Source organism: Lepidothrix coronata, unplaced genomic scaffold (assembly GCF_001604755.1).
Source record: "Lepidothrix coronata isolate B3197 unplaced genomic scaffold, Lepidothrix_coronata-1.0 Scaffold17, whole genome shotgun sequence".
NCBI classification, from domain to species: domain Eukaryota; kingdom Metazoa; phylum Chordata; class Aves; order Passeriformes; family Pipridae; genus Lepidothrix; species Lepidothrix coronata.
Window position 1 is genome coordinate 7896698 of NW_016690197.1, and position 25314 is coordinate 7922011.

Here is a 25314-nt window from a genome sequence, read left to right on the forward strand (position 1 = left end):
TGTACAGATATGTAATATTCTTATATCTGTCCTCTTTTAGCGTATTGTCCTTGTGCATAGTGCTTTATTACCATTTATGTCCTCTCATTCCACCAATATCCTTCATACCCTGTCTTTTCTTCTCAATGCTGAAATTAAAATTTACTTAATACTGCTAAAACTAGGGATTCTCTCTGCTTTCCTGCAGTTTCTTGGGTTCTGCAGTTGTAAAGATATTGACCATGTATTAGTGCATATGTGGTTGGAAAGGATATGTGGAAGTGAAAGTCAGAAGCTAGTATTTTCTTTCCCACTGTTTTTTAAGATGGAAACTAAATATAGTGAGTGTTAAACAGATGGCTATGTTGTCGCATAATAAATATTTGAAGAAAATTAAATTATGTCCTGCCTGTTTGCTGACGACAGTTCCAGCCCCCATAGTAACAGCAGTAATAATAATAGGAGGATTTACAGTGTAGTTATTTTTTAATTTTCAAAGTGAGCTATCTAGCAAGGTTGTATAAGGAGATATTTTTTAGTGTGGGAAAGATAAGTGATGTGCTTGATGTCATACAGCATGTCAGCAAGTCTCTTGAAACAGCATCCAGGGTCCCCTTCACTTCCAGGCAATACACTGCCATTTTAAACCATGCTGACTTGAAAATATTTACTTGAGTATTTCCTTCACAAATTTGTTTTCTGACTTTTTTTCCTTAAGTCCAACGTAATTGTTCATAAATGTTAACTTGCCAAGAGGAGATAATAAAACCAGACTTGCATTGCTGTCCAGTGTACTTCAGCAAAAAGCTCTACACTGCAGGCCCTCCTGAGAGTTTTGTTGTGAAGAAAAGGTGATGCATGCCAGAGAGATGATGAAGACTTAGCTGAAATGAGGGGTTTTATTTATACAGCTGAGCTTCATCTTGTTATATTAATAGCATACAGGCATTTCTTTTGGATAGAGGGGATGGATTCTGTATTTAGCTGAGGTCAGTGTGCTACTCTTTCTGTCATGAGCCAGAAAATCGTATTGCCTTTAACTGTTCACATACATTACCTTATCTTTACTGGGAGGACTCTTCTGTAAACCACTCTGGTATTCCAAGTTTGAAAGCTATGTGAGAGAGATGCAGGGTGAGAACAAGAACTGCAATATTTCACTCAAAGGTGAAAAGGTTGGACAGCAGCAGCAAAGTTCATCTGGCCCATGGTCCACTCCGTTTTCTTAGGACTCTGCAGATGTGCTGGATAGCAAGTTGAGGAGTTTATGAATTGTCCCAGTTACCTATTTCCTCCTAACTTATACTTTTCCATCCTCTGAGAGTAATTTTATCACATGATAGAAGTGGAATTGATGCTTCTCATGTGATAATTTGCATGATGGGAGTAGTTTGCTACTGTACTGCAGCAGAGCATATAATCTGGGATGTGGATGGGATGGTTTGGGTTTTTTTCTAGTTGGGGAGGAAACAACAGGGCCTGGAATTCTTCACTGCCTTTGTAAAAATTTGTCATCTGCCTCAGCTTAAAGATATATTAATAGTATCCTCATCTCTTACATGCATGGTTGGTCCTGTTGCCTGGATACAAACATAAAGTGATTATAAAGCTATCATTAATATAAAATGAACACAATCAGTCATAAAAGTACCCAGTTAGATGTTTTTCCTGTGTGCCCACCATGCCTGTTGGTACTTGACTCTTTTGCTTGCTTGTTGCAGATTGTGCTTTGCTGTAATGCTGCATTAGGCTTTTCAGTAAACTGCGAGTGTACCTGCATGATATTTTCTGCCAGCTCTCTCTCTGTGGCTTCTTCCCTGTTCTTTGAAATATATCCTTATCAGTTTTTCTCACATCATTTGTACCTTTCTGTGGTCTGTTACCTTTGTGTGTCTTTGATCAAATGTTGTCGTGTCTTCTGAACTTCTCTCAGTATGCAATTGTATTTTTAGTTTCAGTGTGCTGCATTACTCTTCTTGGTAAATATATGCACTGTGTCACATAAAGGAGTGTCAAACATTGCTACAAAAGCCCCTTGTTTTTTACCATCTCCCTAGGGTCTTGTGATAGATTTGTTAGGGCTCTAGGGAGATGTCCTTTCTAACCTAGTTTCTGGTTCAGCTATTCACTTTTCCATCATTTCCTCCAGCATTTCTGCTTTTCTTCATAAAAACATATACTCACTTCTGATGCTACTCTTACCTGGTTTTGCATGCTTTTTACAGGGTAGATGAAAATGCTTGTGACGGGTTTGCTGTTTTTTCAGTTACTCTGTTATTTCTAAAGTCTACGCTCTAATTTAAGGTGCAGTTTTTCCAGCTGTTCTAGTGTAGCACTTCGTGATACTTTTTTTTTTTTTTAAAGAGTGAAGTAACTAAAGCGACCTTTTAGTTCTCCTGATTTGACAATCGGCTGCTGGAGGTGGACTGCAGTGGCTGAGTTCTTAGTTTGCTTTGGTTGTGAAATAAGCTGTTCACTTAAACCCTGCCTGTGTAGGCCTTCGGTATGAACTGACAGAGGGAAGAATGAAAACAGTGGTAGTGGCTTCCTAAATTCAGGGCGGTAAAGACCGAAAGTATTTCTTGCTTTCTCTTGGAGAATTGTTACGTGTTCTTCAGCCTCCCGTATTACTGTGAATGAGTGTTTGGTGCAGACATCATACATCTGTGTTATCTGATGGTAAGGGAAAGGAATACAGGAGGATTGTTTTGTGATTTATATGCTGTAACTGGGATTAGAAAATTTGACCTAGGCTCCTCGCTCTGCTTTTCATGTGAATTTTGATAGTTCACTTCATTGCTACCTCAGTTCTGTTTTCATCAAATTAGGATAATACTTCTGTTCTACTTGTGTGCTGTCTCCATTTCTTTTGAAAAGTATGTGATACAGCAGGTGTCTTTTGTTAGGCATACAGAAATCTGATTAGATAAAGATACAGTTAGAATCCTAGAATAGCTTGGGTAGGAAGGGACCTGAAGGATCATCTAGTTCCAGCCCCTCTGCCATGGGCGGGGACACCTTCCACCAGCCTAGGTTTCTAAAAGCCCCATCCAGCCTGGTCTTGAACACTTCCAGGATGGAGCATCCACAGCTTCTCTGTATGATGTCTTCCTGTGCCTCTCTACCCTCATAGTGAAGAATTTCTTTCTAATATATAAACTAAACCTGTGATATTTCAGTTTAAAGTCATTCCCCTATGTCCTATTACTACATGCCCTTGTAAAAGGCAGTTTTGTGCTTGTGTACCTATTAGGTACACAATCTTAACCTTGGCTGAAGCCTTTTGGTGTGTGCTGTAATGTAAATAGCAATGACAGTATAGTTGGAACAAATTATGTCAAGCTTTCTTGACAATTTGGTCACAAAAAACAGCTTCACGTTTTGAACCCTAGGTGAATTTTTAGGTATTGTCATAAATACTGTATGATGGCTTTCAGGTGTCGTATGTTCATGCACAAATATCTAAAAGAAAGATTTCCATCTGTAATTTCATTACTGTGTTTCTTTGATATCAGAATCATTTTGTTATAAAACCCAGTCTCCTTTCTGGCTTACTTTTCATCATAAAATGCACTAAATGAGAATAAAAAAGGAGAAGACAATGCCATATCGAGTCAGAGAAGTGATATGTGTAATACAGTGTTCTGTTTCTAGTACCTGATGATGAGTTGTTTTGGAGGAAGTGATAAAATCTTCATAGTGGACAATTATGTAGTTATCAGTGAGAGTTTCAGAGACATTGAAGAGATTTAAGCACATGCATTTCACTGAAATATAAGGAGGTTAAAAATACTCCAAATATATAAATGCCTCTCTCCTTTGCATTTGTGGAAACTAAAGATATTTCCATATTTATTGCTAACTTTTGCTCTGATAATGGATTACATGGGTATGTGTGGCTTCCTTCTCCCTTAATTCCTCCTTTCTACTTTAAATAACTTGACTTTAAATTTTACTGTATGTACGGTTGCTACTTGAGGTAAATCTTGTTTAGACAAGTTTTATCAACTGCACAACTATTGAACAGTGAAGGTGAGCTAAGTAAAAGGCTTGTGGAAAAGAAGCAGGTGTTGTAGTGGATCATCCAATGTACAGGAGTCAAAAATGCCAACAATGCATATGAAGGAGCCCAGCATCTGAGACACACGGCATACCCTGCATTGGAACCGGAGAGCGGGTCAGACTCTCCTTCTGGGGGGTGGAACGGGGTGCAGTTTGTTTTGGTGGCTGTGGTGATGTACCCCATTTATTGTGAGGGGCCAGGACGAGGTGAGCTGTTGTGTTCCTGGGTGGTGACAAGGGTGTTCAGGGTGTTCCTGCTTAGTATGATTACGGGTAGAAGGATAACGGGTAGTGTGACTTCATAGGAGATAACTTGTGCAACTGCTCATAGTGCATAAATTACGGCATATTTTGAATTTGAAGCTCACTCGGAACATAAGATTGATTATACTGCTGGGCTTGATATGGCTATGAGGAAGAGGAGGCCTAAGTTTAGGTCTGTGAGAGAGAAGGGAAGGGGAAAGGGGGGGTTCAGATAGTGACTGCTAGGAGGATGGCTAATATGGGATAGATGGAGGGGAAGTGGATGGACAGGTAGATTCCTTGGTAAATAACTCAGTGCCACCTGCTATTGTTTGTAATAATCCGAAGGGACCTAAAATGTTTGGGCCTTTTCAGGCTCACACACCATGTTTGAGGAAAGATGAGGACCAACTGGAAGTAGCTCAGGAGAAAGTAAATAAGAGACCTATAAGCAGATAATGGAACAATCAGGATTATTCAGGCTCGAGAAGTTAAAATAATTTTAAAATTTTCTAGTGTGTTGCAAAGAGAGAAAAAAAATCCTCCATGTTTACATTGCTCAGAAGTAAAGGACTTAAATTGTATAAATAGAGTAGAATTCAGGAAAATACTTTCCAACACCACAAGCAGTTAAACAGTAGACTGGATTGCCTAGGGACCTTCTGGATGCTTTGTCCTGGAAGATACCGGCAGAGATAACAGACAGATGTGTTGGGAATGCTTCAGATATCACTGATTGCACCTGAATTCTTCCAAGCCTGTTGTCTGTCATTTCAAGGGTACTGAAATAGTTGCTGTATATTTTCCCTTCAGTTTTAAGCGTATTCTTTGCCCTGATATTTTTCATTGCATTTTCTTGATAATTTTTCTTTCTGCTAAATCTAGTTTCAGTCAAGCTGGGTTTACAATCTCTCTTAATATAGAGCTTCACCTTTAGTGTGTTTATGTTAAAGAATGTTAATATATATCTAATGTTAATATTTTTTTTCCTGAATGTCTTGTTTACTTTTTTTACCATGCTGATCAAATGACTGTTTTCACTGACACACAACATAAATTCTTACAGAGTAACTGCAGGTAATTTGTAGCTCATAATTGAAGACCTCCTTCTCTTTCTGCTTTTTATTTCTTTCTCATTTTTTTTGTTGCTGTGGCCTCAAACTGCCCGAGAGCTCTCTCTGTTAGAATTTCCTGAAATAATCCACGTTATTTTATGTATTCAACCCACTTCACTCAAAGTTGTGTTCAGTTGAAATTTTACTTCAGTTTTTGCTTTGTTTTGGAACTATTTAATAACAACCTGAAAGAAAACAGACGCTAATCTTTGAGAGCTCCACAAATACCCTTCTTCCACGCTCAAAACTGATCAGTGATTCCTGTTTTGTTTCTCTTTGCCAGTTTCCTGCTTGTGACGGTACTTTGTTCTTCTTGCCTGCACAGTGACTTGAGTAGCCCTTTGTGAAGGACTCGACCAAATCTTTTGAGAAAGTTCCAATAAACAATGTGTTCTTGTATTCCTTTACTTCATCGGGTTTTTTTCTAATCCGTGAAAGAATTCAACTCCTTAACAGATCTACCTCGTGTTCAATTCATCTTGTCCCCTGGCTATACAGAAATCTTCAGTGTTCACATGCTCATAAGGACTCTCCTTACGTCTGTTCCTGAGAACTATTTGGGTTTTTGCAGACTTCCCAATTTACAGGATTTCAGACTTACTTTCCTATGCTGAGGTGGGGCTTACAAATGGGAATTCAGGACCAGGATCTCATGGACATTTTTCAGTAGTGTAAGTTCTCACAGAGCCCCGCTCCTCTGTCCCTACACAGTCTGGTGCACAGTGCCATTACAAGTATTTGTGCAGACGTACAATGCCCTGAATCTAAAACTGAAAAATACCTACTTGGCCCAGCACAGGCAGTGGCAGCATGACAAAGGCAACGTGCAGCCGGTTAATGGGTGGGGAAGGGAGGGGGATGGCTGCTGCCTTCTGTCAGTACCGCTGGCTTAACTGTGTATCCTACCTGGCTTAAGATACCTCAGTTTGTCTGTTCTGGTCTTTTTCTTTTGCATTAGGTAATTTAGGCTGAGAGTAGGAAATTCTCAACAGGGAGTCATGGAAATGTAAACACAGTAGTGCAGAGAAATATTGTATTTAGCCATGTGAAGTTGTTGTATCATTGTGTCTTACTGAAAAATGTGTGGTTTTAACACCTTTATTACAGGATGGGTCTTTCTAAACTTGCAAGATGCTGAATATTAGAAATTAATTAGATATAGATGAAGACACTAACAGAGAAGAACTGGAGTTAGTAGAACAAATGAGAGAATATTGAAATAAAGTATTTCCCATTTGCGGGGAGGCACTGGGGAGAATTCAGTCAAAAAAAGTGTAGTCTGAAATGTGTTTGAGTGTGCTCCAGGGAATGAGTGAAACTGGAGGAGCACTAGTGTGTTTTCAAGCATCAAAAGCCTCTGGAGTGAATACCTGTGCAGCAGATAAATCAGTTTACAGATGTGTCATGGTACCAAGAAGCAAATTAGTATGGTTTTGGGTTACAAAAATTAAAGAGAAGTTCCTTCTTGAACAACTGTGAGAGTTAACTTGTCAATTATACAGGCCCAAGCATCTTGTTTCTAGACAGATGTAAAACAGCTGAAGAGAGTGGAGGGACAAATGGCAAATAAGTACAGACCGTGGGACTGACGAGCAAACATGCCTGCCTTGGCTATGTGATAACTGGAAGTGTAGCTGAGAGATGTGATAAGAGTCCACAAATATTTGAAAGGCACATACTTGAAAGATAGAAACTAATTAAATTAGTAAGGTGAGAAGGGGCATAACTAGAAACAAGGGAATGAGATAATGGAATATATTAAAGTATGGAATAGTCTGCCCAAAGGAAAGATTGGAAGAACAAACATATAATACAAAAGATTGGTAGAAAGATTCAGGAAATAATCTAACATCAAAGAGTCAGCTTTCTAATGAAAATAGATTGAATAATTTAGTAAGTCTCTTTTACTCATTTAATTCATGTTTGCTATTGAGGTATTAGGGCAAGTTGGCAGCCTCTCTTCAGCTCTTTAATGTTGCCTCCCTAATGCTTCCTGCTGATTCAAATCTACATTATTGCATACCAATCTTAGATGCTGTCTTTCTTTAGGAAAAAAATGTTTAAAAAAAGAACAGTATAAACAGAAACAATATAAAAAGGTATAAAGGGAGAAGAAAGGTGAATAAGCTTTGGGAGTGGTTTTTCAAGAATGGTGTCTTGCTACATTCTACTTCAAAGCTGTAGCTACAAATAAGTGGGAGCAAACTAATACCAGATATAGACATCTAGCTGTACTGGTTTGTTCCCGTTTGCATCTGGGTGAATGATGGTGAGGGAGCTCCCAGACTGTAGGTTACTATTTATGTTATGTGTGGCCAGCCTGCAATTGATGGGATGGTATGAACAGGATCAAAACCTTTTCAGTGTAGAGGAAGGCAGCAGGGAATTTTTCCTCAATGAAAACAAAGCGCATCTTAAAATTCCATTCAGAAAGTCAGTTTGACTGCATCTGAAAGGATGGAGAGCAGCCCTAAGCTGCTCTGTTTGGCTGGCGTGATAGGGTAAATAGTAAAATGTGTTCGGGTTCACTGCTCCTCTCAGCAGGTTCTTGTCTGGATTGATGTCAGGTGCCTGCTTGGCTCTGGTGTGGCAGAGGAAAAGACAATGAGGAGCTATCACATGGAGCCGCTGCCCAAGTGGCTGACTTGTGAGAGGGGGGACTTGGCTAAGCTTGGCATTTGCTGGGTGATTCCTGTAGGCTGGAAGGCAGCCCTGCAATTAATTTGAGGAGATTATTTGAAGAATTTGGAAAGTGTACCAATTTGGAAGTTCTCCTTTGTAAAGCAAAAACCCCTAAACCTTAGTTTTCAAACAGAACTGAGAGACAGTGAATTTATGATGCTACATTTAGTTTCTGTACATGGTCTCTACACAGCCCTGAGATCAGCTCAGTTGTTAGAGCATGGTGCTAATAACACCCAGGTTATGGGTTTCCTCACTCAACATGTTTTTAAGGAGACACAGTAGCGTGTGCACTGTCTTGTTGAATGATTTGTGTTTAGAACAAAACAGTTGCTTGCACAGCTCTCGTGCAATGCTTTTCATATGTGTGTAAAATTAAGTACTCTTTGATCTTTCTTTCCTGTATATCTCTAATCTGGACCCATTTTACCTTTCCCCCCTGCCCCCCCAGGAGGGTGTGCTTGTGAGCCAGGCATTGTTGACTTTGCTCTGTGTGCTGGCTTCTGAACAAAGGCACTGCTGAAAGGTGAGCACTTAACTTCCATCCTCTTTGATGCGGATTTATGTTCAGAGGAACTGATAAATTCAGACTTGCCAAACCTGTCACCTTAAACTGTATCTAGGTTTGCATTGGAGAAAGTCTAATCTACCAGCTCATAAAATCATGAGCATCAACCATCAAAGCACTGTTAGATTCTGGTTCGGTGTGAATTGTATGGCATTCTGCAGCACTGCAAACCAGAGAACCTTAAAGGTAGGCATGTTTCATCTCTTGAACACATCTGAATTTAGAGCTAGAGAAATCTCTGAGACCCTAAAAACACGGTGATAAAAATACCATTCCTACCCTGTATACTGCATGGGAAGGGATGGCTGAGAAGTATGCATAACTTTTCAGTCAGTGAAATATTGAGTGTGCAAGGCATGCAAAGGTGCAGTGACTGAGGGGAGGGTCAAACTTAGTTTACAGGAAATAAACAAAGTTTTGTTTATAGGAAATTATTAGTACTTTAAAGAGGGGTAGATGGAAGTAAATATGCGATATTGTATATGTGAAATATGTCCACATTGGTCTGTTTCTGTGAGACTGCATTAACCATCAGCCTGCTAAAGTTCAGGATATGTCTTTGACATCATGAAAGGCAAGGCAAGATTCTTTTTCTGGTTTTGTGTATAGATAATTTTGTCTGGTAGAGCAAGATCTTGTTCTGTGATTCTGTTGCTCTATAACATTGATGAGAAAAACCTTTCTGACTAAAGACACTTTTAATCTCTTAGTGTAAGGACACTGAACTAAGTAATCTACTTCATACAGCTCCAAAGTTAGTTCTGTGTGTCAGGAGTGTGTTCCTGACTGACATTTGAAACAACAGTATGCTTCAAATTAGAGATTCCAGTTGTGTTTGTCATGTTTCTTCTGTCAGAAAGTGGTGAGGAGCAATCGTGAGGAATACAATATGCAGAAAGATTTGCTAGCAAGCAAGGAATAAGTTTAATAGCAAGAGGTGGCAGGTAGATGTAAGGATCTGTCCTGGAAGAGGTTAGTTATGAAGTTGTAATTTTATTAAATAATCATAAAGAGTAATTCTCTGTATCTGGGGGGTTGTAGAGAATAATCATTTCCTATAAGGTTGAGTTTAGCAATTACCACGGTACTCTTGAGGCTAAGCATCTTTGGTTTTTTTACCATTAGTGGCTAAGTCATGTGAGACTCAGTGGTACAACTGAGCTGAATTGGAAATAGCATTTGGGGTTTTTTCTTCTAAAGCTTGCTGTTGTAGACAAGGCCCTAAAAGGAAGCAAATCTTCGCTGTTGAAAACTGTTAGGGCAGTTACTGAGGATGTGTGTGTTTTTGTGCTTGTCCTCTGGAAGGCATGGATTCCTTAAAAAGAAGCAACCCTCCCCCCATCTCAAACAAACTCCCTTAATTTTGTTTCCAAATGTGATGCTTTTATAAAATATGTAGTTTAAGGGATCTGCATTAAGTTGCTTCTTTCCTCTTGTCATTTCTCTCAGCCTTTTATATGAGTTACTGTGTGCCTTCTGCCATATCCATGCAACTGCCTGAACTGTAGACATGTGGTAACTTTATGCTTCTAACAAAAGCAGGATATAGTGCAAAAGATAGAGGTGTTAATCAGACAGCCCGATGAGACCAAAGATACAAAATATGTCTTCATTTGAAATGTCATTGGATTTAGCAGTGTATTTTTTTAGGTATATCGAAAGAAGCTGATTGCTCATCCCTGCTGTTCTGTGGTATCTGTCTCTCTGTGCTTTGATTCGTGATGCAGGAAGGCTTGAATACCTTCTTTGATACACGTGGAATCTGTAGAGGGATCTTTGGAGCCCTTATAGCATGCTGCATGTTACGCTTCCTTTTCCATACCAAGAGAACTGATGATTTGGAGGTGATTCTAAGTACATGAGTTTACTGCAGGAAAACTTTCTAAGCCCCCTTTTAAGATCCTCACTCAAACCAGAAATTCAGGCTCAGGGCAAAGTTTTGGACCTCTGTGTTAGAAATACCAGATTTGAACATGGAATGCACTTCTGCTGAGGAGCTTTGGGCACATGGGGCTGTCTTATTAGCAGCTACCTGAAGCAGGCCCTTCCTGCTGAGGGATGTTTTTCAACCAGACTGACATCTCCCTCTCGAGTGAGCAGTAGCATCCGTGTGATTCCTTTCAGATGCTCTGGCTTTTGTGGATTAGAGTATATTGGGGTGGATATTGCATTGAATTTGGTGTCTCTCTCAAGCTGGCAGGATTGTTCTCAGTGACTCACAGTAGCTGAGCTGCTGTTTCAGAGTTCAAGTTAATGGAATTTGCAGTTCAGTTTCCCTTGATTTGTCTGGCAGAGATGAAATTTCCCATGAACTAGGAAGAGCAAGAAGATCCACAAAGTAGTAGCTTTGAATGTGTGTTGGGTGTGAAAAATTGTTGTGAGATGCTGTCCTTCCTCAGTCCTTCCTTGGGAATAGCTCCTTGCCAACAATCATGTTTTCAGGTGTTTCCTTTTGTTTTGTCTAACTTCTTACACTGTGCTTATTGCTGACGAGCTCCAGTTTCCTGAACTGGATTAAACATGTGATAAATGTATGCCACATGATTGTCATTCTTTGTCTGAATGGATGGCAAACTTCATTTGGATTTAAAGGTTCTGTTTGCTCTGCAGGGTAGCTACTTTATGCCAAAGAAAAAGGGCACAAATGTTATCAATGGAGTTAATTCATAGAATTAATGTATTTGCTGGGTGATAAATTACATGTTATCCTGTCTTTTTTGTTACTTGACATTTTTACCAAACAGGTTTTCTTATGTTAATGTGAAGGGATATTTGAAATTACAGGGGTGTACCGTGTAGAATGGGGACGTGGGCTTATGTGTTTATTTTGGCTATTGTTCTGTAGTGTGTGATTCCTCTGAAGAGCCTGGTGGACTCCAATAGAGCCATGTTTGGATGTGCAGTATTAAGTGCTGGCTCCTGAACAGCACTGGTTCTTCCAGAATCAGTAGGATGCTTTGAATTTTGTTTATTTTCTTTGAAGATGACTGTTAGATGACTGAGAATCACTGTCAGTTTCCAAAATAAATAGGTTTTCTAAAGCTGATTTGCCTTCTTGTTGCTCTGTTATAAAGTATCAGGATATCGGGAGCAAGTTCACTCTGCATGTTTGTGGCTTGATTATACTGCATGGAGTGCCTTGTTCTCTCTTTTCTGTCTGTGAATCTTGGGCAGGTGTATGAAATGTATCTTTTAGTTCAGGGTGCTGTTAGGCAACGCATGAAAGGCAAAGAAAATAGCAAGTGTTTGCTACTCAATGTTATGGCTTTTCCGTTGTCATTAAGCTATTAAAAATAAACTCCAAGAACGCAGAGTAAGAAGGTGATATTCAGTTCACTAATCAGATAAGCAAAGAAGGGAAGGGGTAATGGACACAATTTTATTTTCTGGTTATGCTAAGCAAGTACTAAGAAAGAACAGCCCAAGGAGATTAAATGTGTATGTGTTTCAGACTCCAGGTACATTTTTCCATTAAACAGAATTGCCTTCTCCTCTTCAGTTCTATCATGGCTTCCTTTGTATCCCCTTTTGTAAGCAAGACCCATAATTCTGTATTTTTCAATGGAATCACAGATAATGAAACTCCTCTATTTCTACAGTAGTACTGTTGTCACATCAAGCATATAAAGTATGGTATTTGTAGTGAGGTTAAGGACCCTCTCGGGGTACTTTTCTCCATTAATACGAAGTGCTCATTTTGCTGTCTGATAAAATCAGTTTTCATTTTTGATATGTCCACCATCACAAGGAAATGTTGAAACAGTTTTTCTGCCTTGCACTTTGTTTTCTTAAGGCACATAGAGGGTAGGAGAGTTTCAGTGTGTTGACTGCTGAAGACTTGTTTGCATAAATGCATTGAGAAAAGAGGAAGTCAGTATGCAGTAAACTCAAGTACCTTAAATCATGCTGTAGACTTCTTATTCAGAAAAAAATTTAACCCAAGTTTGCTGTGTGTTTGGCTTTCTTTCCAAGTGCTCAGAGAATAAAAACTCCCTTCATGTGTGTCAAGGGATTTTGTAATGATCTCCTCTATTGATTGCAGCGACATATTTGATTCTGCAGAAGTAATACAGTAAATGGAAAAGTTCTTCATGTTTATCACTTAAATTTTCTCACCTCAGTGTTGTAGCACCAACTTTGGTGGTTGTTCAGAGTCCTAAGAGCAGACTTTGCTAGAGGTGACATTGTAATTAGCATCCACCTGATTAGAGTAACCTAATTATGGTCTTAGAATTGTACTAGAAATGCACTAAAAATTGTGATTAGAAATGCACTAAAAATTGTGATTTAGAAATGCACAATAGATGATAATACTGAAAATATTGTGTAGATACCGTATTGTTAACCAGAGTTTGACGTGCAGTGTTTTGTAGTCACTTTAAAGGGTAAGAAAGGATACAAGAGAAAGAGAAGGGCAGAGAACTACATACACAAATGAGAAATACCATGTAAATATGATTCCAAGTTTAAAAATTTGAAACTTTTTTTAAGACATAACAAATCTGAAGTAATATATTTTGGGAGTATTGAATGCATTAGGTAATTTAAACTTTCCTTTTTTTCATTTCTTTATGCAAGAACAAAAAGTTATTCAGAGGAGCTGAGCAGAAGCAAACCTAAATTACTAACAGGAGGTACTTTTTATTATACCCAAATTTGTTTGTGGAACTCATGGCCATGCTTATTTCTGAGATGTGAATGGGAGTTAGCGGGCCTGGGCATACATGACTGAAAAGAGGAGAAAAAAAAGAGCCAGATAGAAAAATATACAAACTCAGACAGTACAATATGTGAGTCAAGTTCTAAAAACTGTTATTTCCATGAACATTTTAATTTAGGATTTATTGAAACTTTTCAAAAGTGGTGGAATGGCTTATTTCAAGTAAGGTAAACTCCAGCTCTTAATTTTCTTCTGTACTATCATACATTTTCCTTGATATTGTGAACTAATATAATTAATTACCAGGGAAACAGTGCATCAAAATTCACTCCATTTCTGGAACGTGCTTTTTGTGGAAGGGGATCAGACTTGTGTTTGAGCTTTTTTCTTGTGGGTTTTTTTTTTTTTTGAGCTGAAATGTTCTATCTTGGTGTAAGAAGAGGTCCCCCTCGCTTTTGCTGTCTGGAGTGTAATTTCAGTAACTAAATTTGAGGTAGAAGAGTTGCTTACTTTCCAAGACATTACAGGTGAGGAAAAGCAGCAACATGAAGTGGGTAGATGCATCACTAGAACGTGGTGAGGAGAGAGGAGAGAGTAATGTGATGATGAAAGGCAAAACATTCCCTGGAAGAAGCTTCTAAATAAGCACAGAGAGAATGTTTGTGTGGCGGAGAGGGAGTTGTCTCAAAAAGCCGTGTTTGTTCCCTTGAGGCTGCCGTGTGCTGTAATTGAGTCAACATGTCAAAGTGAAGTATGTGCTGAGCTTTGGGAGCGGGGAAAACTGCTTCTTCTGCACATACAGGGCTTAGATGAACCCCATCTTACAGCGATAATAAACGTGCGCTGCTGACGCCACAACACAACAGAATAGCTATCCAACCAAGCTCTGTAGCTGATGTTTCTCTAAGAACTGCTTTAAATCTTTGTTTGGTTGGGAAGCTATGAATAATTGGCTTTGCCTTTGCTTCTGATGCGAATGTGATTGGAGATGATGAACAGAGGGGAACATGACTGAATGCGCTATTGAGATACAGGCAAAACAAGCTGAAAGGGTCTTCTCTAATTTATTTCTGAATCTCAGAGAAACAAATGTCTCTATGTCCTATCATATTTCTTATGTTGGTGTAATGTTTTGGGGATATACTGACTTTTCTCTACTGTCTGATTTTTGTGTTTTAAATGGATGGAAAAGGGAAGATTACAACCCCCTTGTCCTGGCAGTTAGTTGCAGCCTTTGGCTGTGTGACTTCATGCATGATGCTGCACTGGCAGCTTTCTCTTTGGCCATAGCTCACTGCAGCATTGCCCTGGGAATTCATATGAACTTGAAAATCTTTAAAGCCAATGCTTCCATGCTAAAAAGCTAATTTTGTCTTGATTATTTTTTATGTAGAGTCTCTACCTTTGGCGCTTTTGTATTTTATAAATCATGCTTACTGACATATTTGATGTTCTGATTGTTTCCATAGTGACAGCAATGGCAGAAACCTGCAAGAGGAAGGTGACAGCATTGTATTTTCAAGATTAACTGTTTTACAGAGGAGTGGTTTGAGGGTATGGGAATACAGGAGATTTTTTCAAGCAGTCACAGAATATTTAGTAGTACTTGGAGGTCAGAGAGGAAAGGTTTGGTTCGGTATTTTGGCATTTATTTGTGTGGGGAAGCAGTGAGCACAAGGTCAGCCTAGATAATATGTTTTCAGCAACATCTCCTTTCTTGCTACTCCAAAAGGTGATGAAATTTCAAAATGCAGAAAACTACAATATACAGATTATCTTCACAGGAGATGTAGAAGCTAACATGCCAGTGAGAAAATGTGTAACATACTCTTGTTTCATAATTTCTTCCTTCCAAATTCATAACCTAAGTGCAGGAAGCTTTTAGCATTGGAAATCATACACTTACAAAGCCATTAGTGAGAACTTCAACCTTTTTTTTTTTTTTTCCCCTCTGGTAAAATCAGCTATCTTACTTTATTTTCTGGAAACAAGGCTTTATTCTCTTTCATTACACATCATATTATTTGTGTTTGTTAGTAAGATACCTTCAGAGAATACAGGCATTTGATTAGAGTCCATGGTGCAACAGAGGGGGTTGTTTTAAAGCACTTTGTAGGAGACATAAGCTTCTCTAATGTGTTCTTTTGTAGTTGGTGTTGATGCTTCTTCCTGTGGTGCTGTCACTTGAAGCAGTTGCCTGAGTTACGATGTTTGCCCACCGGTGTTTGCCCACCGTTCTTATATCGGCACAGACAGGTCAGAGGAGAGCATGTGAGAGATGCTTGTAAATTATGTCAAATGTTTTCATTCAGTGACTAACCTTTTTCTCTGAAGCATTTGGTAGCATTCTGGTTGAGTCACCATCCCTGGAGGTATTTAAAAGATGTCTAAATATGGCACTTAGGGATGCCAAGTCTACCGCTTGGTTTAGTGGTGGACTTGACAGTTAATGGTTGGATTGGATCTTAAAGGTCTTTTACAACCAAAATAATTCTATGATTCAAAGCATGCTTTCCCTCCCCACCCTACCACAATGTCCAGGATCTGCATCCAGTTTGAGACCTTTACCCAGGTTGTTCTGCCGAGGAAGAGTAAGTCAGCCTGTGCTGCCCGTCTCCAGGTGACAGACACATCCTCCAGCCCTGGGGAAATCAAGCAGGCTGGTAGTAAGACACAGGTGCTACACTCCAATTTAACACATTGTTAAATTCATATCTCTTATGCCTTCCAGCTAAAATATGGCATCATACTGTAAACTGAATGTGTGTTACATTTTATTACGCTGGGGAAGAGAAGGCAGCAGCTGGGAGCTTGTGATGCTTTATAAGTTGCAGAAGTTACTTGGTTATCTGTGCCTGAGGTGTCTTAGGTCACATCTGCATTGGTACCTCAGCTGGTTCTTTTGTTATTTTGGTATCTTGGGAGTGGAGTGCATAAAATATGTAATTTATGGTTCTTCTTTATCTGCGATGTTTTGGTCAGGTGGCATGTTGAAAAGTGTTTTGATTCTGGTTGTCTGTTTACCTGAATGAAGGGGAAGTTTCCCTGTTTTGTACCAGCAGGAATCATCATGTAAAACAGGAAAGTGGTTTAGAAATCATGGGACCAGTTAGTTGTAGCAGAAAGGCTGAAGGGTATTGTGTCATCTATTCTAAATACTCTTATTTGTAGAATGGTACAGAATTAAATTAAATCAGTTTCTTCTTAAAAGACAAGTTCATTTATAGATATTTCAGTTGTCGAAATGCTGACTTAGTGGAAAATAAGACTAGTTAGGATGTGTTCTCTCCACTCCCTCACTGCCCCCCACCCAAAAAAACCCATTGGTTTTGCATTATTTACACTGATGGACTTGTAAGGCATAGCCTAGTGCTGTGCCATAAGTACTGTCCTGTGTCCCAAGCATGTGTTGGACATCACTTGTATTTCAGTAGCATTATAAATGTAGACAGAAACAGACATTTAAACATGCCTCTGTCATGTGAAATTTGTATTTAATTTCTTCATCTATAAAACTCACAGGTTAAAATTTGCAACCTTTTCTGATCCTCCTCAGAATGAAAGGGTAGCGGTTTTATTTTTCTTCTCTGCACCATTAGTGATAGCAGTTAGTGCTGATTCATTTGCACTGACCCCCCTACTTCTTGTTAAAAGATAGCTTTATTTGCAGAGGTATTGTGTGCTTAATTTGGCGTGCAGATTCTTTGTAGCCGTTTTAATCTTATACGAAATAGGTAAAATCCTAGAGGAAATTGGGAACGAAAAGAAAAAACCAACCAAAACTGAAACCAACTATTCACATGTAAATTTACCCATCAAAGCCATAGACCATGTAGATTTAGATAGTATTATATTAATTTCTTGAAGTAGAACTTTCCCTTAAATCTTGGAAAAACATCTGCAAAGAAGAAAGCATCTCTTATACATCTTTTGCTCCTGGTTCCAATTACAGGCAGCTGTCTGATTTATACTCAATGAAAACAGCTAATTGTGCCCTTGTAAGCTCTTTCAGTTTAGAGGAACATGTATTTATTTGCATGAAAATGTTTGCATGTGAAATACTGAAAACCCTTACTGCAGATACAGCATTTCAGAGTTCAAAACATATATCCCTCTAATGCTATTTTAAAAGCTGTTCATTCCCTGGTTGATAGCTTTTACCTCTCCATGTGTCATTAATGTTTAGTGGTATTGCAAGTTCTCGGATAGCAGGTTGAGGTGACATTGTATGTTGTTTGAGGTAGCATTAGCCAAACAAATTTTTAGGAGTCTTGCAATCATTTGCACTGTCTCTTATGAAACATGAAACTCTTGTAATGCAAAGGATTTTGCATTTATTCTTTTGGTTTCTAAAGTAGTGGAGATGGTTTAATGGATGATGTTGAATGTGAGTTCCTATTTTATGAACAGTTTTAAAAACACTCTGACTAATTAAAAAACAAAAAAGAATTAATCTCAAGTATGTTAAAATTTCAATCTTTAACCTTATGGGAATGGTCTGAATAAATAATGCTGATTGTTTTGAAGAGCATTTTATTAAAGTCTTCCCTTTGATTAATTTTGCAGCACACTTGAAATTATGAAGCTATTGGGTTAGTATAATTTCACTTACTAGAGAAATATGTTTTGATAAAATTGCATACATGAAGTCTACCCCTCCCATTTTGGGGTGGTGTGTCTACAATAGGAAAGGACTGGTAATTCAGTAGCAAGGTGTGTTCTTTTACTGATGACACAGACATCATGTCATCAGGTCAGCTCAGGCTGTGTACTCTGTCCATATTCATTCTTACCTTGAAATTACTTGTATTGAGGATAGCTCAGAGATATTTCAACCATGGTTGTCAATTTAAATCAAGATGCTTTGGCTTTCCGAAATGCTGTCCTCAGAATTTTTTTAGTTCTGGATGATTTTTGTGTGCTTTCTAATCATGTTTTTTAGCCTTTTTTATTCCCAGAAACCATTTTAATATATGCTTTGAAAAATTCATATGTAGTAGTTTTACTGTTTTGTCCTCTTAATCTTTACCATTCAGTATCTGTCTTTTTTGCTTGTTCTTTTTCACTTCTGCATTTCAACCAGGCAAAATAGGAGTTTTATCCTGTGGTTCTCATACATGTAAATTTGTACTTCTTTTGGCATGTTCTCTAGAAATTGTCTTTTGTTAAGCTGGGATGAAATTGGGAATAGCACACCAAAAAATACATGTTCCTTTCCCAGGGCAGATGAACTTTTGACATTAACTGGAACTTCAAAGCTGTTAACCTAACAACTGCATAAATTATTTCAATGATGGTGAGTGCTTTCTGACCTGAAATAAAAATGGGTGTTTATTCCTTAGATGGTTAATGTTCTGTTTAATCCCAGAAATAAAAATTTCTTCTGTAAAAGAAAGAACCATCAAACCCCCAAAAACCCAAACAAAAAGCACAAAACAAAAAACCAAACAAAACCAAAAGCACTGGACTTTACTCTTTTGCCCCGTTGACTTGATAAATGCCCTCTTTTGTTTTTGTTGTCATTCTGGGACTGAAGAGTTGTGGTTTATATGATTTCATATAAACCACATGGAGGGCATGGAGGACCAGAAATGCACTTGATGAAGAGTGACTCGTGGCTGCCCTGCCTGTCCCCACACTGTTGTGGCTTGTAGGGATGTTTGCTGTTGTGTTGATTTATGACATATTCTCAGTCTCTGTGAGATATAGGGTATCTGACTGATTGAGCTCCCCTCAAGGTTGTGAGCAGGAACAGGAGAGAATTTCCTCTCTGCCATTTTTGTGTGTCAGGTGAGTCAGTCTAGGGCTGAGGTATCTCTCTGTTGTATTAAAACACAATTGAAGTCATCTTCTCTTGGGCATTCTAAATTCTGGCTTAGTCTCTGCTGTGTTGGTCAGTGGATGAATACTTAACTCAAAACACGATATATTTGCTAAATTTTATTTTCCTTTCTAATGTAGAATGGGATTACTCATTTTCCTATTTAATGTAGTATTGAGGGAATAGCTGTAAAAAGCATTCTACTGTCACCTGGTATGCAGGGGCGAATTAGGAAGAGCATTGCCAGTAGACTGAAGGAGGTGATCATGCCCCTCTACTCAGCCCTTAGTGAGGCTGCATCTGTAGTGTTGTGTCCAGATATGGACTTCCCAGTACAAGACAGACAGGGAGCTCCTGGAGCAGGTCCAGTGGAGGACTCTGAAGATTAATTAAGGGACTGGAGCATCTCCTATGAGGAAAGGCTGAGGGAGCTGGGCTTGTTCAGCCTCGAGAAGAGACAACTGGAAGAGGACCTCATCAGTGTCTGTCAGTATCTGAAGGGAAGGTGCCAAGAGGATGGAGCCAGGCTCTTCTCCGTGGTGCCAAGCAATAGGATGAGACGCAGCAGGCAGAAACTAATGCACAGGAAGTACCACCTGAATATGAGGAAGAGCTTTACTGTATGGGTGACTGCAGACTGGAGCAGATTGCCCAGAGGGGTTGTGAAATCTCACTCACTCGAAATATCCAGGGACCATCTGGATGCAATCCTGTGCAATATGCTGTAGGATGACCCGGGTTTAGCAGAGAAGTTGGACCAGATGACCTACTGTGGTCCCTTCCCAACCTTGCCCATTCTGTGGGATTCTGTGTTACAGTGAAGTTATTTCACATGTTAATGTTCTTGGTAGGCATGGCAAAGTTTTCAGAGCAGGCATCTGTTTGAAAAAGGGGAATTTAGTTCTGGATTCACAGGTGTGAGAGCAGAAGATGTATTTGTTACCCGAGCAGGTGCAGTTCAGGATGCTATGATGTGTCACTGCCAATGCTGTCCTAGTGAAGTTCACCACTGATTCACTTCTCTGTAAAGTTGCTGCCAGTTGACATGGTAGTTTTTGTAATGCAAGAGCTATGTGGAGACCACCAAACTTGATCAGAACCCAAGTCAGCTTTGTTCTCAGCCAGCCTGAAGCTATTGATGTATTCCAGCTTTTATTATTGCCTGACAGGCACACATGGTGGGCAGTCCTTTGAATCTTGGCTGTACTGTACTGTTTATTATTCTGTTTTGGGAAACTGGATAAGACCTTGATTTTGTGTGGGCACACTTCACTCCTCATTTCAGTACTGCTTGGTAGGGTGCCTTTTGAGATGCTGGTTTTAGGCAATTCGTAGTAGAGTTGTTTCCAAGAATTGTTTCTCTGTGTATCTTGTTGGTGAGACACATCCACTTTCCCTTTGTGGTGGCTGTAGGAGAACACACAGTAGGGTGGGGCTGGTACAGCTCTCTCCTCTTGGGCTGCTTTTCCACATTTCTCAATATTGGTAATATTGTCAGTGTATTCCTCCTTGCCTAAAGCATGCTGCTAGAACAGATTTGGGAAAGCTCTCCATTTCTAAAGGTACAGTTTTTGGATCACAGGAAGACAAGTGGATGATGTTAATAGACAGCGAGTCTTTGAAGTAGGTTAGAATCAACTTCAGAGAGAAAGAAAATCCCTTCCCTGAGCTGCAGATAAACAACAATGCTTTCAAACCTTCAAGAGGATCAAGGTGAAACTGAGTGAACAGTAAGTGCAGGGAAGATGACTCTGCTTTGTGACAAGTGGCAAAAAGACCTTCTTTCCTTTTTGTGCTCCTGTAACAAAGCAAAATAACAAAGTAGTCTGAGATTGTTCTATGAAAGGAACATAAAAAGCTTTTTATATTAAATACCCTCATTTTAATAGATGTGGGTAGAATATATTTTAAAAGGGATGGAAATATCTCCTCGGAATTCTGAAATATCTTCAAAACTAACTGAAAAGAAATGAATTCATCTGATCATGCAGGTGCATTCAACAGCGTTTATTTGCTTATGTAGACTTGTGGGAGGCTCTGACATCTTCCAACTGAGGTGTGTCACTCCCACTTTAGTTGGCTTTCGCTGGGATAAAGAGAATGGACCAGTCTTGTTTCTCATTTTCTTGTTAAATTCTTTAGGAAAAAAGGGAAAATATTTCTAAACCATACACCGGAGGTACATTTCAAAAGGTAAATATGCCCCCCTTTACCTAAGGAAAAGACTGTCTCAGGAAGATAAGTTGCAGAACAGTAGCAAGTGGCTGCAGAAGTAAAGTGACTGTAGGATTGTTCCCTCTGAGGTTCCCTTTTGGTTTTTCCAAGAGTCAGAGTCTTGGAAGACAAAGGAAAAGATTAAACATTTTTCAGAGGATGAAAGTATTTTTCAAAGGCGAGACTGTATTCACATGGCTTTGAAATGATTGGTGGTGGATAAAGGATGAAGTTCAGTGGACAGGGATGTGTATTAACATGCCTTATGGGCTGCAATGTCCTGAATGATAAATAAAGATTTATATCTTACCTGTAACAAAATGCTAAGATCATAGTATAGGTTATAAAAAAAGTACCACACAGCTACATGTCCCATATGCAATACAAAAGTGAGAACAAACTCCAAATTGTAAGATGGTAGGTTTGGGTGGGGGAGGGAGATTTAAATGTGTTCTTCAGGAAAGAATCAGTGTAAAGAACTGAGAAAAAAATAAGATGGCAGCAGCCAGGATTTACAGAGCTTTTCAGTCCTTTGTTTGGTTATCTTCCATAAGTGCTTTAGCCAGAGACTCTTTTCAGTAGCTGCATGGGGCCGGCTTGGAACACAAACGTGCATGAATCCAAATGTAATTTCCCTGTTGTGCACATTCTGGCTGTGACAGCTCAAGTTATGAATGTAAAATAGCAGGGAAAAAAGTTCAGAAGATGGCCAGGCCTAAAATGTTAATAAGAACTGACTTACCATGAGATCCCATGAGCTCAGCAAAGGTGCTACCCGAATTTTAAGTTTAGCTACTCCCCTGCTTCATTTTGGTGTACCTCGGAAAAGAATGAATACCTTGTTTTTATCTGTGCATCCAAGGGGTTTGGCATGACAGAAGTAACAAACATTTTCTTCCATGTAAGATGCAAAGCAGACAAAGAGAGTGATGCTGATTCTCCACTCCAGTTTGTGGTCAGTGCTGGCACAGACCGAGTCGGCATCAGTGGCTTTGATCTGTAGACAAGAAATACTGTACAGGCAATGACAGTATCTTTTCCCTTTCAGACAGTTCTATTTTCTGTGGGGCAATAATCTGCAGTTTTCCCTAATTCCCAGTGTTCAGAAGGCATTTGTCTTTCTTCTGGGGAGGACTGGTGCAGAATAAGGGACTTCCTCCCCCCACATCAGTACACTGCTCGCAGAAAGAATCCCTCATCATGACCATGGGACGGCTTGTCTCGGGGACTGTGCAGGCAAGGAAAGGGCTTTCCCCTCTTCTGCATGCAACTTGCACAGCAAAGAGGAGTTGCAAAGTTTGCAACTTTCCCTGCGTCTTCAACATCAGATTTTCCCGGGTCTGTACTCTCTCTCTTTTTTTTTTTCCCAACCTCCTTCCATCTCTTGTTACCATGGAGAATGAAATGCCTGTTCCATTCAAGTTGTCGGCTGAATAGGTTTTGAGGTTGATGGATGGTGAGAATCTCTTATCCCTCCTTCTCCAAACACCGCCCCTGCCTGGTTCTTGACATTTCACTTGCCAGAGACTGGCAATCAGCGAGTGGGAGCTGAAAAGGAGGCTGGCAGTGTCCTGCTGAGATGCTCTTTCAGTTCCGTGGATGAAATCAGCAGCCGTGAGAAGGTCTAAAGGACTTCGGTGCAGAGCCTTGTCCTCAAGCTGACTGAGGCATGAATGCTCACTTGAGTACATGTTCTTGCTTCCCCAAAGCACCCAGGGAAAGAAGGATTCGTGTACGAGACTTACTGCTGCTTATGACTGTGTTTCAATGGGTGATGTAACCTCTGCAATGTAAAGGGAAAGGTAAGAAATGAATGAATACAACATATGCTCTGGCATAACCTGTTCCTCGTATACACTTCTTTTAGCCTTCATCTTCATGCCACGTCACAGCAGAAGTGGAATTTTTGCTGCAGTCTGACCTGCCTGGTTTCCTGGCTGCTATGCTGAAGTTAGCAGGGGACGCTGTGTTTAGTGAGGTTCCAAGAGTTGCCGTGTGCACCAACTGCCTACGCGCGGTATCAGTAGTGCAGTGTCAAAACAGCTTTCTGAGTAAGGTATTTTGGAATAACAGATATGTGTAACTGTGATATTGACAGGCCCAAAGTTGAAATGTGATACTGTTGAAGTGCAATGAATGTAGCTACACAAAGCAGAAAAATCAAAACAATAGCACTGTAAAGTTACACAGAAAATATTTCTTTGTTATGATTTATTTTAATGCAAGATAACTATAGTTTTAGTGTGCACGAGGAGAATTTTCAGCTTATGCTGAAAGGCTTGTCCATTTTAAAGCAGGGGTTGTTTTGACTGATAACCACTTAATAGTGGTGATTTGGGAGAAGTGAATACCTGGCATTGTTCAATATGTGTGTGGATTTTGCTTCTGGAAGTAACAGTTAGTAAACGTTATGACTTTAGAATTTAAATTCTCACATTTTTTTCCAACTAGAAGCATTCCACAAACATAGACCTGTTGAAAGAGGAGAAAATATTTTTGTGAGCTTTCTGTTAAAACCTGTTGTGTCAGAACTGTACCAGCACAGGAAATAATACTGTTGATATATTTTAGTGTGTGGCATTTCAATTCGTTTGAGATCTTATGTGGAAATTTGTCCTGGTGCTTTTCAACAGCTGTGCTTGATAAGTGACTGTGAACTTTCTTTCAATACATCTTTTCAGCACCTTGCACTAATAAATATTTCCACACCTTCCACATATTCCTAGACCTGCTAACCAAATACATCTTTCCACACTACCACCAACAGTTTTTGCATCTGTCTTAGGCCCTCAAGGGTTCACTTGCCATTTAATGCTTTATGTCCTGTTTGTTGTTGGATTGTTGTCTCCCTGCTGGAGTTTTCCTACTGTGCAATTGCTCTTTCTGTTGTGCAAGCCACTTCCAAAACGCTAGTATGTTAACTGTTTGGCCACTGGTGTGTTAAAAGGGAATTTTTAATTCCTGCATTGGAAAGGCATCTGTGTATGTCAGTACATCCAAAATAAATATATGCCTATGAAATATGTCTGAATATACCATCCAATTCCTTAAGCAGTGCATTGTAGTGATTGTAGTAGTATTTTTGCCCCCAGAGCTTGGGATTCCGTGGAGGGATGCACACACAGAGGATTTGATTGCCTGTGACTTTCAGTTGTACAAGACAATATGTGATAACATGGAGGACTTTGATTTCCTGGTTTGAACTTGGTTGGCTGGGGTACTGTAGGAAAAAATAGATTGTCAAAAATACACCACTGAAGCAGCTTCTTTTTACCATAAATACATCACACATGTCAGATGGAGTTGAGAGAAAGTGATACAGGGAGGAAAAGAGGGGGGAAGTCCGTTGGGACACAGTGTGATACTGTAGTTTGGGATTAGCTTCCTAATAGGCTCTCAGCTTCATGTTACCATTTGTAAGGGATGGAGAAAGAGTAAACATCTGTTTTAACATGATTGTTTTGAGTGAGCAGCAACAGCATCAGCATCAAGGCTTGCCTGTGTGTTTCTGTTTATTCCATTAATCTGCTGGAGTTTTTTGATTTAGCTATTACCTTCTCTATGAAGAAAATGTGCTCCTACCTGCTTATGAGTTTGCATGAGATAAAATCACAAATCTTTCTCTCCCACTCTGTGAGGATTGTTATGCTAAAAATTTTCAAGGTTGTCAAAAACTTTTCTGGGTATTGATGACAGGTTTTAACTTCTGAAAAAAAAGATTTTCCAGTTTTCAACATGCATATATATATATAAATTCACTTTGCCCTCTGAAATGCCTCCTCTTCCCCTCACCAATATTGACCTTTACTTGACTGGGGTCTTTTGATTTTTATGTTTTCCCTGAGGAGAATGCCATTGACTTAATAAATTTATTGTTGTTATTAGGGCATATCTTGTAGCTTCTCTGCTTCATTCCATCTGGTCTTTAGTTAAATTATTCTTGGGAAAATTATTCATGTCCCACTAGTTT

General features: G+C 39.3%; 1 protein-coding gene across 3 annotated transcripts in view; it reads left to right on the forward strand.

Moving 5' to 3' along the window:
* The window catches only part of NDST2 (N-deacetylase and N-sulfotransferase 2), a 130736-nt gene that overhangs the window by 19490 nt on the left and 85932 nt on the right, over window positions 1-25314 (forward strand). Inside the window, exon 1 of one of the 3 annotated variants that reach the window (XM_017806881.1) lies at window positions 23371-23395. The exons of 1 other annotated variant lie outside the window; for it this stretch is intronic. The gene's annotated coding sequence lies outside the window, so the exon portion shown is untranslated. Of the gene's footprint in view, window positions 1-23370; window positions 23401-25314 lie in introns of those variants that run through there. One more of the 3 variants, XM_017806879.1, reaches the window with a different exon arrangement.